Consider the following 17,631-nt stretch of genomic DNA (forward strand, 5'->3'; position numbering starts at 1 on the left):
TTGAGCACCTCATTCTGGGCCCTTGAATCCTAGCTAATTATGTGTTGAAAGGAAATGTATATCCGAACATTTTACAAAGTAGTATTCTAATTTGTGTAACGTTTTAGAGAAATTGTGACCAAGTAGCAACCAAGGCAGGTGGTTTTCTGATCTGCATTTGCAGCAGCGGAACGACCTTTGCAGGGAACTGCGGGTTGCATCCTAGCAGCACAGCGGATGCTTCCATGAGCTAGGTTCTATTGCAGGCACCCTACATTGTTCCGTAGGGTCCACTGACACCCCCCCCCCCCAGCTGCATTTGGGGAAGCACAGCAGGCTACAGTGGGAAAGGATAGTAGGAATCTTCCATTCTTCACTTGTGTTGCTTAGATTCCATCCCTAATGCTTCCAAGACGCAAGATGGAGTTCTGGTATTTGTGTGTTATGCATGAGGAATGCATTCCCTCTTCCCTTCTTTTTTACAGTAGAATTTACATGAATTAGCTGCAAGCATATGTTCCATTACAAATGGGTCTACTGGAATTTGGGTAGGGTATGTTTGAATAATTGTACATACATTATACATTTTCCTATCACATCATATGGAGATGGTTGTCCTAAAAAGCACTCAATTCCTTTTATCTTGTTTGATTTAGCATTATGTTACAAGCTTTTGTCTAGTTAGTGCTGCTCCAGCCATTCGGCTCTAACACCTTGTTTTCATATGTACATAAATTGTATAAACCATGGAATTAGGAACTAGATTGCTTTTTAAAACCTGTATTTTAAAAAAATAGAGTACTAATTTCATATCTCAATTTAGGTTTTTTTTCATACAAAATTATGACTTTAAAAAGAAATTGTGTTGGAGAACAGTATATGTTTGTTGTAAACAGCAGCAATTTACTGTCAAACTTTGGATATCCAGACTCCTCCTAGACTTTTAAACATTGCCTCAGACTGTGGACTTAGGACAGAACAAGTGCAATTTCAAAATACCTTGGAATAATATATTTAATCTGAATTAAAGTCACTTATATGGAACCGCTTGGCTTTTTCTTAAATACTACAGACATTTCTGTGGCTTGAGGGAAAATAATTGTATTGGCAGAGACTTCTCTACATGTAGCAAACTTTTGACACACTCAAGGAGTTCTTCCATATTTTTGTGCCTTGCATAAATTATTCAACATGGTTTTTTAATTTGCATGACTTACTTTGGTTTTGAATTTTTTTTCCTGCTTCCACAGTTCAAATGACCATGTGGAACTTTGTTTGGCAGATTATACTGACTCTGGTATGCCAATAAAGGTATTGAAATTTGAAATTTGATTATACTGATAGACATTTGGGTTGGAGGAGAAAGAGAGATGCTGAAGTCTTGAAGGTAGTAAGAGGAGAACATAAATGTTGCTACGTGCTTTGGTAATACATGATGATAGAAGGAGTCTTGGCAATGGTTTTGCGAGGTGGATGTTCTGCCTCCTTTAAGCTGCTGTTGGAAAGGAGCAGCCTACTCAAATGATCAGAGGCAGGAGTTTGGGAATAGTTCTGGGTGTAGAGGCCATCTCTGTTACTGACAAGTACAATGTTGGAGTCAATCCAAGGTAAGAAAAATGCAGGTTCCTGCCTCCTGTGCCAGCTGCAGCCAACAAACTGAATCCTGGAACGTGCATGGAGGAATTGATTTCAACTTCCTACCTCTAGGCAGGATATCAGCCCACTGACATCGTCACAGATGAGCCTACATCATCCAGACCATGATATTTATGCAATCCAGCCAGCAAACAAAAACCAAAAGGAGGTGTGTCCTAGTCGGGAACCTGCCAAACAAATATTTCTACGTGCCTGGAGAAATAGAAAACAAAATGGAGGGAGGGGACCTCTTTTGACGATTCCTCATGTGGCAATAGGGTCTTGGAAGAAAATCACTGCAATTTAAATGGGGGGTAGGCACACCCTCCAACCTGTAGTGACAGTTGAAGGGGAGGAGCAGAAATTCAAAAGCTGCCCTATACTTGGTGCTGTAGATGTGTGTGTGTGTGTGTGTAAAGTGCCGTCACGTCGCAGCCGACTTATGGCGACCCCTTATGGGGTTTTCAAGGCAAGAGACTAACAGAGGTGGTTTGCCAATGCCTTCCTCTGTATAGCAAACCAGGACTTCCTTGGCGGTCTCCCATCCAAATACTAACCAGGGCTGACCCTGCTTAGCTTCTGAGATCTGACGAGATCAGGCTAGCCTGGGCCGTAGATATTACACCTTCCAAAATACATTTTTATATTGCTGAGCCTTCAAATCCTTTTGATCCAGCCCCTAGAAAACTTGAATTAACCTTGTGGCTATTTCTGTGAATGGCTAGCTTCTGAGCAAGTTGTTTGTCCAGCTGCTGAAATCAGGTTTACTTGGGCTCACCATTCCTGTTAGGCAGTCTTAACAGTGCTGGTCTTACTCAAATTTGTGCAAAGTGGCCAGGCCTTCTGGGAAGCAACAGATCAAATGTGCCTTCTTAAAACTGCCCCTGCTGTTCAGGCTGACTTCAAGAACAACAAAACCGTGGGACTATTGACCAGATTCTGAATTGCCATTTATTTTCAAAGGAGGCTGAAATGACAAAGGAAAAAGCAGCTCATGTGCATAACTAGGAGGCATGTTGCCTTCATGCCTTGGTCCTATTTCTGCTACCAGTTTATGTCTTGGGTGGCTGCTTCGCTAGCCAGCCTTGTAAGCGTGGGATTGATGGAGATAATGAAGCTTACTACTTTTCTAGTATGTCAGTATTCAGGCTGTTTATCTGCAGTTTGGAATAGAATGGCAGTCATTACCTTGCTATCTAGCCTTATGGTTTAACAAAAGCCTCCTTATTTTTATTTTTTGCCTTTTTGTGGTTGAGGAGCAAACAATCCAGCAGTCCCATTCTCTCTTAATCATATATACCCATTAGTGAGTCCCATGTGATACATTTTATAGCCGGCTGCAGGTGATCCATTTATGGTGTGTGTGTGTGTGTGTGTGTGTGTGTGTGTGTGTGTGTGTGTTTTACAAGTGAGGCTAAGAAAAACTGGTCTAAAATAGCTCCCTTCTGAATACTGCAGCAAGTGGGAGATGGCTATTTTTAATCTGAATCTACACTGTACTTCTACTTGCTGCTGCTTTTACTGGGGAAAACTCAGACACCAATAGGCCATTTTAGAAAATGATTTAAAATGCAGGTGCTGCCAGCACAATGCCATACACATTGGGTCCCTTTTGAGTAAGCCAGGTGGGCTAAAACCCAGGTTAGGTAGATGAAGGTTTTATGTGGGAAACATATTTTGTTAGAATCCCAAAAATCTACACTGGGGGGTGGGAAGGAGAGAAATAGTTCTCATTAGGTGTTGCATTTTCTTACAAGCATGTTCAATGTGGGTTTTAACTAACAGTCCCCCTGTATTGAGACCAAACTTCCAGCTTTCTTCTGTTTGTGGTGGTGAAGGAGGTGTGACTCATATACAGGAGATGGACATCTATGAGGCTGGATCTGCTGCAGCTGAAAAGTCTGAGCTGTGGGTGGAGACGAGATGCGGTAAAGCAGACATGAGCGTAGAGCACTGGATCTAGTTCTACTGACAATACAGCAGCTACACAGGAGGGCAGAAGCATCAGTGAGCATGTTTTGTAACAGGTGAACCACACTGGCCACCTAGTCAAAAGGGATCAAGGGACTACACCTGGGATACTGAGAGGAATTGTGGCCCAAGCAGTCAGAAGGGAGCAGCTGTGCAGGGTATGCTTTTACCAAGGACTATAATCATGCAAGTAACAATCATGGGGGGGGGAAATTTGATATTATATTTCTTATATAATGGACAGGTCTCATAAGCCAGCAGGTGCAGTCCAAAGTGAAATACAAAATGCAACAGTAGCAGTCTGAAACCCTAAAACTACATATACTATGAAAGACTAAAAATAGAAACGGCCTCAACTAGCACAGCATGAAACCAAATAAAAGCAGCAGCATACACCAACAGCAGAGAGGGTGTGTAAAACTCAGCCCTGGAGATCTCTGAGAATAGGAAGGATGGAAGGAGATGGTATGCAAGCCTTGAACAATGGAAGGCTTTAAAAGTCATAAACAGTGCTTGAAAGTGGACCCGGAACGCTCAGGATGGATTTTTTAAAAACATTCTAATATTTATACCTTTTCCTTGTGGCTCACAATTCCAAGCTAAAAACTTACAAACTACACTTAAACCCCCTGACCAAGGAAAAGGCTGTGCTGAAACCCTATTAAAAAGGAAATGACCATACACCAGCTCCCAGGAATCCCCAAAAGGGTGGTGTCCCTGCTCACCTCAGAGAACTCATTCCACAAGGTGGAAGCCACTATAGAAAAGGAGCGGGCCTTCCTTAAGCGGGAGCAGGTAGAAACAATATGTTCCTTGTGAGGCAGTCTGAAGAACAGGCACTAGTTGCAGCTTCTAAACTACCTTCAAGGGCAGCTCTGGAAAAAGCAGATTAAAGAGAGCCTCAAAGGTTATCAAAATATGGGTGAGAATGTGCTGGTAGTTATCCCCTCAGTCTGAAGTCGTTCTCTCAAAGTTGGGGTGTAGATAGCCATGCACAGCAAGGCTTTCTGGCTCCCTCAACAGCAGTACCCCCCCCCCCATCCCTTCTGCACTTCTTCTGGAGGGCTGTTCCGAAAGTGAGGTCCTTGAAGCCATTTCCCATCAGTGCAGGAGAGTGGGTATTAAAAATTCATTGCTGCTTCTGTTTGGGGTTTTGATGAGAAATAAACTTTAAAAAAAACCTTTGAATTGACAGTTTTATTTTAATAACAATTTTCGGAAGCAAAAAAAGCATATGCAGAAAATAGGGTATGGGTGTGTTTCCAATATTACATGGCCATAAGAGCAATTATTAATGAATTAGTGGTGAGAAGCATGTGATAGATCTACCATGGAGAGTTCCTCAGTGGCTTCCAGCCAGGGGTACTAAGTAGCATCAAAGGTCTCTGGCCTTGCTTTGCTTCTCAGCATAAATCCCAAGCCTTAATTGAGCAGTATGCAGTGATGTTCACATGGGCTAACTGCCACTCTTTCCAGCCTCGCATGGTCAAAATAGCCCATGTCAGTGTCCCATCAGAGCATAAAACTTCAGGCGGGCTGCTATTAAAACTGTTAATACAATAACAATACTGTTCCCTTGGCAACAGATACTTCTGATAATAACCACTGTTTGAAACTAGTTCGTGAGAGGAGACCAGAGATAAAACATTATAAAGATTTTAAAAGTATGTATCACTCATAGATGCCTATACGATACAGAATGATAATGCTGACATACCTGCAAGGGTCTTTTTTGTTTTTAACAGAGTATAGAAAGAGAGAGGACCATTAAAAATGAGAGGAAAATGTTCCTATTTGAGAGCGCGGTGGCAAAGAAACTAGGATGATCCCACTTCAGATTCCACTTCAGTCTTAAATTTGAGTGGCCTCAGGCATCTTAGGTAAGTCATTGCTTTTCAGCCTATCTGCAATATGATGATACCAACTTACCTTATAGGTGGCTGCAAATATTACCAAGATAATGTATGAGAAACATTGTGGGCACTTAATATAAATAAAGTAAAATTTATTTCTTTGTTTACTGCATTTATACCCCACCTTTCTCCACAATGGGGACCTAAAGCAGTTTACATTGTTCTCTTCTCCTCCATTTTATCCTCACAAAACCCCTGTGAGGTGGGTTAAGCTGAGTGTGTGTGATTGACCCATGGGTGCCCAGCAAGCTTCCATGGCAGAGCTGGGGTTTGAACCCTAATTTGAGACTGTCACCACTCTCCCACACTGGTTCTAGATTTGTTATCCGGCAGTCATATCAGTTGGTTAATCAAATGTGTTAGATACTCAAGCCTTGCCCTTTACCCATGACGGCCATGGGCACAGATGGGTTTAAAAGGGGGTTAAGAAAGGTTCGTGGAAAAGAAGCTACTAGCTGCAGTGAGTGTAACGCTTTTGCTCTTTCTCTAAGAGAGCCCTTATATGTAACCTCTCTCTGTAAAGGCACCTCTGTGTAGTTTTCTGACATGGCATGCGCTATGTGTCGCGAGAATTTTTGGTATTGAACATTAGTTTATATTAAATATTATATTTTATTATATTAAATGAGTTTGGGTTAAGAAAAACCAATTAATCTGTAGCTTATTAATCTATAACTTAGAAGCCATTCTAAGTGAAGACCTGACTTTTAGCTGACATCAGCTCCAATTAGGACTCTGACCTAAAGGGTCATAAGAAATTGCATGGCCAACAGTTAAATCACCCACAGCACATCGGATGCCCAAAATTTATGTTTATAACACCAAGGTTATTAAAACAGACAACAAATTATCTGCTCACGAAGGGGGAGATTGTTTTTGGTACATTGAGTGATGGACAGGAAAATCAGATATCAGACTTGGACACTGAAAGAATTATTATGGAACAAGATATTTCTAAACAATCTTAGTCATGATTTGTGGAAACTCATTTTCTAAAGAATGTGACAGGGAGGGGTCATTTGAGACCCTCTCCTCACGGTTCAGCCCATATAAGGCTGATCCAGATGCCCAGTCCTTGTCCTTCCACCGAGAGACCACAGACCCATTGAATGGATGCCATCTCTGTCTCTCTCTTTGGAAGTGACCCAAAGGCCTTTGTTATTGTCTGTCTGTCTCTTTATGTCTGTTACTTTATGTCATCTTTATGTCTGTTACTTTATGTCATATATATTTAGTTAAGTATTGCTTTCTCCTTTGCTTCATATTCTTTTTGTAAGTTCAATAAAACTTTGATTTACTCTTCATATGGTTTAAGAGTGCTTAAGAGTGAATGCAAGGTATGCAAGGTCCTTTCCAGATCACTCTGTGTTGCTTTTTGGTAAGTGGAGCTGGCAGGCAGAAAACCATGCACAACGAACTACAAAGAGGGGGGGGGGAAGATTTTTTCACGCCACAGTTGGAGGTTCCACCGAGATGTTTTGGCTTCCTTTCTGCCTGCGTCAGGATTAAGTATGTTTTGCTTTGTAAAGTTCAGTTCAGTGACACTCTCTGGCTTTGCTTGGTAAGTAGCAGGCAGAGAAGTCCAAACATTAAAGAGCTCAAGGGAGAGAATTTGCAGAATTCTCGCCACACTATGCTGCCTCCTTGCCTTCCTTGGGTTTCCTGTTTATTTTCACTGCCACCAAAGCCTTAGAATTCTTAGTTGGACCTAAAGAACATGGTGGTCTAGATATAATTAGTAGAATACCAGAACAGTCCGCTCATGGCATGACTGTGTTGTAAAAGGTAACCCTTTACTCTAAATAGAACAGTTGTTTCCCTTAAACATAGAGTTTATAAGTATAATAGCATAATGAGGGATACCAGCCTCCAGCTGAGATCTGGGGATCCTCCAAAATTACAGCTCATCTCCAGACTACAGAGATTAGTTCTCCTGGAGAAAGTGGATGATTTGCAGGGTGGACTCTGTGGCATTGTAACCTACTGAGATCCCTGTCCTCCCCAGGCTCCATCCCTAAATCTCTAGGAGTTTCCCAACCTGGAACAGGCAACCCTACATGTAATGGTTTCTGTATGGTTAATAAGTTTAATGGTTTCAGATAAGCTCATAAGCGTAATGGTTTCAGATAGGTGCACAGTTTTTTCTTATTTCTCTAAAGTTTCTAAAATAGACATAGCCACACATTTTCTCACTTGCTACTTAGGCTAATAACTTCCACAAAGCTTAATTTTCCTAATTTGCCACTTAGGCTCATAACTTCCACACAGAACAGATTCCTTTCACCCTCTACTGCGCCTCGCACACTCCACAATTGTCTCTCACATAAAGCCTCTCTGAACCCACCAGTCAACCCCTAGGCTGCAGCTACCATCCAATCATAACACGCTTCAATCACCCATCCAGCCCCGCCCCCTCATTCTCACTCTACAGGCCTGCATTTTAAATTACAGCAACATACATATAAAACTCCACATTAAAACACAGAAATAAAACACACACAAAACATTTATCTGGTGAAAACATCACAGTGAGTAAAAGGGAATCTCCATATACAGAGGCAGCAAACCTCTGAATACCAGTGCTAGGAGACAGCATCAGGTGAAGACCTTGCCCTTGATGCCCAGTTTGTTTGGTAGGGCAACTGGTTTGGGCATTGTATGAAACATAAGGTTGCCAACCTCCAGTACTAGCTGGAGGTCTCCTGCTATTACAAGTGATCTCCAGCCGAAAGAGATAAATTCATCTGGAGAAAATGGCAACTTTGGCAATTGGACTCTATGGCACTGAGGTCCCTTCCCTTCCCTCCCCAAACCCCGCCCTCCCCAGGCTCCACGCCAAAAACCTCCCGCCGGTAGCGAAGAGGGAACTAGCAACCCTAGCGAAACAGAATGCTGGACTAGATGAACCCTTGGCTTGATCCTGCAAGACTCTTCTTATGTTCTTACCAAGAGAAATCCACAGCAACCAAACCCCACACCATTAGGAATACCATGACAACAGCCCCCATGCCCTTCCTCTCGAAGGCATGGAGCTGTCCATGTCAGGCAGACTAGTGGCCCAGGTGCGTGGCAACCCCCTGGCGGAGCTGGCTCCTGAGAGCTCGAAGCAGGCTGAAGGAGGAGGCACCTGAGGATGATGTCAGCTAGCAGCGCCAGTCATCAGAAGCCCAGCAATGACTGGAGTTATCAAGCTGGGGGTAGGGTGTGCATGTGCCTGAAAATGGAGGGCTATCATGGCTGAGAGGGAAAAGCTTGTCCTCTGGACAATGCCAAGTAATTGAGTGCTCTGGATAATCACATGCCGGATAACAAAGCTTTTACTGCACTATTGTTAGTGAGATAACCACATTGCAACATAGAAACATAGAGCTGGAAGGGACCCCAAGGGTCATCTAGTCCAAGCCACTGCACAATGCAGGAAATTCACAGCTACCTTTCCCCCGCACACACCCAGTAACCCCTGCTCCATGCCCAGAGGAGCAGCCACGCCCAGTTCAAGTCTTTAAAATGGAATATTGTGAGATACTCCGGCTATTGTCAGCAGTACAGTTCAACAGGGCAAGGACTTGTCAATTCCACCTCCAGTGTCCTAACTCGGTTAGGAGGATTATCTCTCTCTCTCCCCCCCACCCTTAACATATACACGGTATGGAAGGCCAAAGGCCTGCTGGGCAAAATAGAGACATTAAGCACACTTTGCTTATATGTGGCACGGGAAGTTTGTGCCCTCTTTTTTACTCTTGGCTTATGGTGCTTATCCATTGTAGAAAGTAGAGTGAATGCACAATGCTCTCCCGCCGTTAATCCATGCACACAATTTCCCTTTCATTCAATTTCTCTTTTGTGCTCATTTGATGCCGCGAGTGAAAAAGGCACTCCTCCTTCCCCTCATTTTCCCTAATACAATCTGCCTTTCCCTTTTATCAACTGGCCTGCAGCTGAAGATTATAAAGTGGTTTTGTTTGGAAGGCACCCAGGGACTAGCCTATCACTTGGGTTTACTGAGTTTATTGAGGCCCCGAACCGCTCCAGATTGTTACCAGCCACCTTTTACTCATGAACAGCAAACTTGAAACAAATTGTGCCTTTTCAGAATCAATACTCAAACTGGATTTTTTTTTTTGGGGGGGGTGTTCTCATATGCTACATAATCCTTGATTTTAAAGAACTGATATGGTTTGGTATTTGTGACAAGTAATTACTGATAGAGAAGAATTGCTAATTATCATTAGCACCATGGTGTAGTGGTTAAGAACCAACACGGTGTAGTGGTTAAAAGCGGTGGGTTGGAGCGGTGAACTCTGATCTGGAGAACCGGGGTTGATTCCCCACTCCTCCACATGAGTGGCGGAGGCTAATCTGGTGAACTGGATTTGTTTCCCCACTCCTACACATGAAACCCGCTGGGTGACCTTGGGCTAGTCACAGTTCTCTCAGAACTCTCCGCCCCACTTACCTCACAGGGTGTCTGTTGTGGGGAGGGGAAGGGAAGGTGATTGTAAGTCAGTTTGATTCTTCCTTAAGTGGTACAGAAAGTGGGCATATAAAAACCAACTCTTCTTTCTGCTTCTTCTTTCTTCTTGTTGCATTAAGGCTACTATATGGCTTAATTAGTGGCTTTGGTGGAAGTAGGTTCTGAGATTTGGGGTATGGAAGATGCTTTCTGCCCCAAGCATTCGGCCTCTGCTTTCAGTTCTATTGGCTCCCATGTTACATTTGGTCCTCTTGTGTATCTTCAGCACTATAAACACAACTACAAGGGACTATGGAATATGTTAAAAGCCACTGTATGGAAATAGAGGTGCAAGCTTTAATGGTCTCAGCTAAAGGTTTAGTTATACATTAAAATGTGTCCAGTAGTGCCTTTGTCAACAAAGACCTAATTCTCACAAACAGTACATGAGGTAATGAACATGTATCTGCATTGTACCACTTCAGCATCAGAGGCAGGGGGAGCTTGCATCAGTTGTTATAGAACAGGTATGTCAATTGTTGCAGTGCTCCAAAGTCAGCTCTGACATGTGAAACTGTAAGAAGAAGAAGAGTTGTTTTTTATATGCCGACTTTCTCTACCACTTAAGGAAGAATCAAACCGGCTTACAATTACCTTCCCTTCCCCTCCCCACAACAGACGCCCTGTGAGTTAGGTGGGCTGAAAGAGCTCTAAGAGAGCTGTGACTAGCCCAAGGTCAACCAGCTGGCTTCATGTGTAGGAGTGGGGAAACCAACCTGGTTCACCAGATTAGAGTCCACCACTCATGTGGAGGAATGGGGAATCAAGCCCAGTGCTCCAGATTAGAGTCCACCACTCCTAACCACCACTCTTAACCACTATACCACGCTGGCTCTCACCACACAGAGAGACGCTTCACCTGCTATGCAATGGAAAATGCTGCATGGACTTTCCCCCCCATCCAAACTTCCTATCATTTGTTCTCATTGGCTGTTTGTTGCTGGGAAGCCATGTGCACATTTTTACAATTGTACAGATACATGTAAAAAAAAATGTGAACCTCTAAAAGCATAATGTCCAAAGCTGACCTCAATATGCTCAGTTTGTAGGATTCATGATGTGGTACTACAAACATCCAGCAGAGGGTGCCCGCCCATGCTGGAAAAGGGCGAAACTGATAAGAAAACAGTTATCTGAGGTCTAGCTCACTAGATAGTAAGGTTAGAAGCAGTCTCTATCAGTAACTGGCACCTACACGGAATGATAGCTGCGTATCTTATCATCCAATAACCTTCTGTCTTGCTCCTTATGTTTGCATGTAGAACTCAAGAGCAACAATCTGCCGCATAAAGTGTGATTAGTTATCATTCACTAACAGTCACAGATTCCCACTTTAGCGTTGACAGAAACCTTAACTCAAAGCCATGACAATAATCCATGGTCTTCATTTAGAAAGGTTTAACTGTCTCTTGATGCTTTCAAACTAAAAGCACTAGGGTTTGCACTTGTGAGAATGGTAAGCAATTAAAACATTACTGTGGCCATTTTTCTCCAACAAAATATTCAGAGAGGAATAATTCTATTAATGATGTCATTTACTTACCTATTATTCTAGGTTCTACTGAATAACAGAACTACAGATGGATTGCTTTTTTTTGCTACAAAAGGCTATTTGAATTCTACCTCTCACCTCTGATTGAATGTGTGTGTGTATGCGTGCGTGCGTGCGTGTGTGTGTGTGAAAGAGAGAGGGTGAAGACAGCTTTCCAAAAGTATTCACTGATTAGAATTTCACAAGCATAAATGCATAAGGGCTCAAACTGGTGAACCCTGATAGTGTAGGGATTTTCAAGGCAAGAGACATTCAGAGGTGGTTTGCCTGTACCTGCCTCCATGTCACAACCCTGGTATTCCATGGAGGTCCCCCATCCAAATGCTTACCAGGTCGACCCTACTTAGCTTCTGAGTTCTGACTATATCAGGCTAGCCTGGGCTAACCAGGTCAGGGCTGAATTCCAATATGGGTTTTACTCAGGAATCCAAAATTATTTGTCTCCATTATAGTCTATGAGGAAATTATCTGGGGGTCTGGGGGGCTGTTTTTTAAGCTAGAGGCACCAACTTTGCAGCCAAGCTGCTGGTGCCTGTCCACAGGAGAAAAAAACAACCCAGTTTCAAGAAGATCAGGTCAGGGGCTCCAATTCTATGGACCCCCAAAGGAGATGCCCCCATGCATCCTCCATTGTTTCCAACAGCCTTTTTTCCTCCAGGACAAAAGCAAAGAAGCATGCCTGCAGCAACCACTTTTATGGAAGAAGATGAACAAGAAGAGACTTCCTTCCTTGGGTCAGTTCTGATCTTCCTGTCTCAAGAGGAAAAATAAAATACTATCTATCCTTTTGGCTGTCTCAGTCTCTGTCCCCTTTAGATTCCTGGAAAGTGTGAGATGTTTTGTTCTTACTTTGGCCAAATCCATTTGCATAACTAAGAGTTGGAGTGCTCTGTGCTTGGGAGAGAGATGACTTGTCTCATTTTGTCAGTCTTTTACCAAGTTTGCCACCTGTGGAACATAAGTACAGTCCCGCCCTAATTAATAAAATATCAGGGTGGATTTTCGGGTGGAGGGCATTTCTTCAGCCTGACAATCAGCCGCACTTAAAACATACAACAGGAAAAGATTTATGTCAAAAATCCAGAAATCAAGCTTTCCCCCCCCCCTTTGGATGAAAAAATTGCCTTAGGATCATCTGCTGGGATGGTGGTGAGGGGGAAAGTGTATATTTTGGAAGAGAGAGGTGTGTCTAATGCTTCCTAGTGGTATCAGGTAGGGTTGCCAGGTCCCTCTTCACCACTGGTGGGAGATTTTGGGGCAGAACCTGAGGGTGAGGTTTGGGTAGAGGAGGAACTTCAACGCCATAGAGTCCAATTGCCAAAGCAGCCATTTTCTCCAAGTGAACTGAACTCTATCGGCTGGAGATCAGTTGAATTGCAGGAGATCTCCAGATGGTACCTGGAGGTTGGCAACCCTAGTATCAGGAGAGTATCAGTCTGAACGTTGCGGTCCTGCTGCTAGGCCAAGAGGGTGCCTGACCCTCCTGCTGTCTTGGTGCTGGAATTTTGTTCTTCTCTCAGCAGCTCTTGGACCTGTGCTACCAGCGGTCTGGAGAAGCCTCTGTGTGTCACAGCTGTGCAGCATGGAAGAGTTTTTGAGGCAAGGATTGCCTGCTAACCAATTCTTGCCCCTTGCGTGGTAGCACCAGCATCATGTGACACAAGGGAGTGTGTAGATGCTTACTCACTTAACATTTTTTTAAAATGTGTGGTGGGGGTGGGATCCAATTCTGCAAATCAGGGTTGTTGGGTTTTATTTTGTTTTTTGCCTTTAAAGGGGATCAGATTTTATATTTGTTCACCTTTGCTCTCTTCACCATTCATGGTGAATAAAGGGAATCTTCCAGCGGCCTTCAAGGAGGGATGAGGAGCCCTGTTTGTCTCTCACTCCATTCCAACAAATTGGTCAAAAGGAAGGGAGGCTCTTAGGGTCTTTGCAGCAATTCTTTCCTCCGTATGCATCCTGTGGTTTGGAGGCATTCCTCTCTGTGCTCCTCAGGAGGCTTTTCGTATATCCCATCAAGAAAACGGACATGATAAAATGATAAAACTGACATGATAAAACGAGGCCACCAGGTGGCAAACCCAACTGCTGCTTCTCCGCTGCTGGGCTTGAATGCAGCCCTGTGAGGTGAGTGGCCTGTTTTCAAGTCTGTTGACATCTTTTGCGACGCTGCTTCCTTGCAACCCTGCCCCCCCCCCAGCCTGGTGTCTTGCATTAGCGTTTGCTACTTGACAGATACGTTAGTATTGCATTCCTGCTGCTGCCACTTCATGTCAAACAAGGGGAGGGGGGAGAGAGTAAAACTCTCCAGCTAGTGTATTTGACTAGGATCTTCCCAGGACCTTTAAAAACTATGGAAGGTAACCTCCATCTATTTCTTTTCTCATATCTAGAGATGAGAAGGCCTGGAAAAAAACCCGGAAAAATTGGGGGGGAAACAGGTTTTTCCCTTTTTTTCCAAAGGTTTTTTTTTTGTTCGGGGGGAAACAGCTTTGGAAAAAAATGGGGAAAAACCTGTTTCTCTCCCCCCAATTTTTCTGTTTTTTTCCAGGCCTTCCCATCTCTACTCATATCCCACTTTTAAAAGGTAAAGGTCCCCTGTGGAAGCAGTGGGTCATTACTGACGCATGGGGTGACATCACATCCCGACGTTTACTAGGCAGACTTTGTTTGCGGGGTAGTTTGCCAGTGCCTTCCCCCAGTCATCTTCCCTTTACCCCCAGCAAGCTGGGTCCTCATTTTACCGACCTCGGAAGGATGGAAGGCTGAGCCAACCTTGAGCCGGCTACCTGAAACCAACTTCTGTCAGGATCGAACTCAGGTCGTGAGCAGAGCTTGGACTGCAGTACTGCAGCTTATCACTCTGCGCCATGGGGCTCCTATCCCACTTTCAGGCCTTTTTAAAACCCCTTCTTCCTTCCTCACTTGCTCTTCTCTGTGTCCTGTACACAGATTTAAGACTGGACCTTTAAACAACAGCAAACATCCATTCTTAAACGGTCTGTTAGTGGCATAATGGGAGAATTGTTAGCCGTGACACCCTTATAATGGAGGAAGAAAGTATTGGGGGGATTGGGAAGACTGAAGGTGGCAAGTATTTAGTACAATTTATTTAGAGCATTTTAATCCCACCTTTTCTCCAAGAAGTTCAGGGCGAGGATGGCATACATAGTTCTCCTCTATTTTGTACTCATGTCAACCCTGTGAGGTAGGTTAAGCTGAGAGAAAATGACTGGCCCAAGATCATGTCACCCAGTAAGTTTCATGGCAAGGGTGGATTTGACTCCAGATCTCCGCTGCCCTAGCCCAACACTTTAATCACTATGCAACAGTGGAAGAGTTTTCATTTCCTACAGGGTACCTTTCTTTTGTCACACTGTCTTTTCTGGTCAATCTGGTTTTGCAGGTTTTCAAAATGAGGAGAGGGGAGATTAGATCAGAAAACTGGCCTTTTGGGGAGGGTTTTTTCTTGGCACGGGGGCTACCAGTGTTGGGACAGCACTGCTCTACAGAATGGATGTAGCAGGATTTTGTCTGTTAGGGAGCAAAAGAGATGCCTGGATTGACCAAGCCAGGCAACATCACAAATGTCATGCCGTCTCTCTTACGTCTTGTGACACTTTAGAGATTTGCAAGTTTTTATTCTAAACTAAGCTTTTATGGGCTGGAGCCCAATTCTCCAACTGCATGGCCACTAATTAAGTGGTTACCGCACTCCCACTCTGAAATACTGACTTTTGGTTTGTGATTATTCTGACAGATTTCAAATGGCACATGCTGCTCAGCTAATCTGGATTCAGCTTTTGATTTCCACTCTAAGCACTTAATGCTATAGAATCCTGCAGATAAAGCTTTTGCAGAAGTTTATAAAGGGCACCGGGGTAAATCCCAGCCTGAAAAGTACACCCAGGCAGGTAGTTAACAAGAAAGAACAGGGGAAATGCTCTTACGACAGGTGTCTATTGCTGAAACTAAACAGATCAAGTTCTGTAAACTGGTATAAACTATTCTGATCTGACTGGAGGAAGAGTGGAGGATAAGTTAATACATACTGCTGTTATAACTTTTAAAAGAATATTTACTTTAGAGTGTCATAGTGTTGGCTTTACATTTCTTTTGCAAAGATGAAATGTTGAATCTGGATCACATTGAAGGCCTTGAATGTTGTGAGAACATCACAGATCACTGAAGCAGAAAACACTCTTGTGTTGAATAACAATCTAGGATGTGGGTCAGGGATAAGGAGAGAGGAGGAGAAAATGGTGAGTTGCATGCCAGATGAAAACAACTCTGGCCTGTGAGCCTGCAGGTCCATTCCTGCATGAGTTGGGCTGCTAAACCAACCCAGAGTCCGCATCTGGTTTTTCACAGTCTTACTAGAGGAAAAAACAATGGATTTCACCCATGCTTCGGTGCCCTACTGAAGTACATCCCCAAAATTGTGAAAAGAAATCAGGGAGAACTAACTGAAATATACAAAATGTAGACAACTGTAGAGGTAAGTTGGCTTGTGCAATTTCCCCTCAAACTTCCTTATACCCGCCAGCTGAAGCTTCGGTACTGCTGGCATTCATTGCATGCAGGGTACTCCTCCTGTTGGCAAAGGTTTCTCTGTTCACTTCAGTGGGCAGAATAAAGAAGAGTTGGTTGGAATTGGGTATAGAGCTCCAGGAAGCAATAACTTGCTTGACTATTTTTCAGCTTAACTGAACAAGAACCCAGAGGCCTGTATTGCTCAGGATTTAATGGACAGGTACGTTGAGTTGGATCCCACATTCTACAAAGGTGTTTGCAGGAGTGAATATTCCTTCAGTAACTCCAGGCAACTGCTGTAAAGCTGCTGCTGTGGGTTGAGGGACCTGCCTGGACAATATACCATGTAGGGTTACTATTATGTATGCGTGGGTGATGCACGAGACCAGAGACGGAGTTCCAACACAACTGCTTTATTAACAACTAGAAGTGATTTCAGCTGCACCTGTGGAACTCTAACTGAACCCTCACCACACCCTATTTTATATGCCCATCCAACCACCCGAAGCCACGCCCCCAAGTCCGCAATTGGCCAGTAGTAGTCCATTGTCCAATTGAAGCTCAGGAGCAAAGCAAGTCCGTGATTGGGCAGCATTAGACCACTGTCCAATAGGAACACACAGATGAGGAGCCTGGATCAGACTTCAAGCTCAACATGAGCCTTGCTCTCTGCTACATACATAACAGTTACCAACCTCCAGGTGGGACATGTTCTTGCAGAACTACAACTTATCTCCATACTATAGAGATCAGTTCCCCTGGGGGAAATGGCAGTTTTTTGGGGTGGACTCTATGTGGCATCACATCCCTACTGTCCTCCTCAAACTCTGCTTTCCCCAAACACAACCCCCAAATTTCCAGGAATTACCCAAGCTGGCAACCCTAATACCATGCAGTATGGGACAACTGCAGCAAGGAGGGGGGAACTGGGTACAATCTCAGTTTCTCACCCTGATATGAGCAAAGAGTTTTTGGCTGTATTCATGTCAGAACAAGGAGCCAATTTGCCCAAGTATAGAGAAGTATTTCCCAGACTACACCAGGCACACGCTCAATGTGGAGGGTAGTTTTTCCCATACAACGCTTGCTCTCAGGTGGCCGCCTTTTCCCATCCATCTGCCCCAGCATGATGGATGGGAATGGCCTGGATTGTTGAATACAGGTTGCTCATTTTACTCTGGGTGTGGGGAGAGCCTACATCAAGTCAAAAGACAAACCCTTAGTGAAGGGTTTAGGAGTGAACTAGGCCCAAAGCTGGAAGTAGATCAGTGTTTTATTGTTTCTCTATGTATGTTTTCTTAGTCCTGGATCTTCCTGGATTTTTTTTCTTTTTGTTTTCTGGTAAATTTTGATTTACACAAGTATTTATATTCCTTTTTTCTTCCAAAGGCGCCCAAAGCACATATATCAGGAAAAACATTATATAAATAGGTAGACAACAAACAAACAAAGCAAAACAAATGCATCTCAGTCCCTTTCTCTGGCTCTTCTGTCCATGACCAATAAAGAAACTGAGATAGGAAGGGGGAAAA

Source organism: Euleptes europaea, chromosome 7 (assembly GCF_029931775.1).
Source record: "Euleptes europaea isolate rEulEur1 chromosome 7, rEulEur1.hap1, whole genome shotgun sequence".
Lineage (NCBI taxonomy): Eukaryota > Metazoa > Chordata > Lepidosauria > Squamata > Sphaerodactylidae > Euleptes > Euleptes europaea.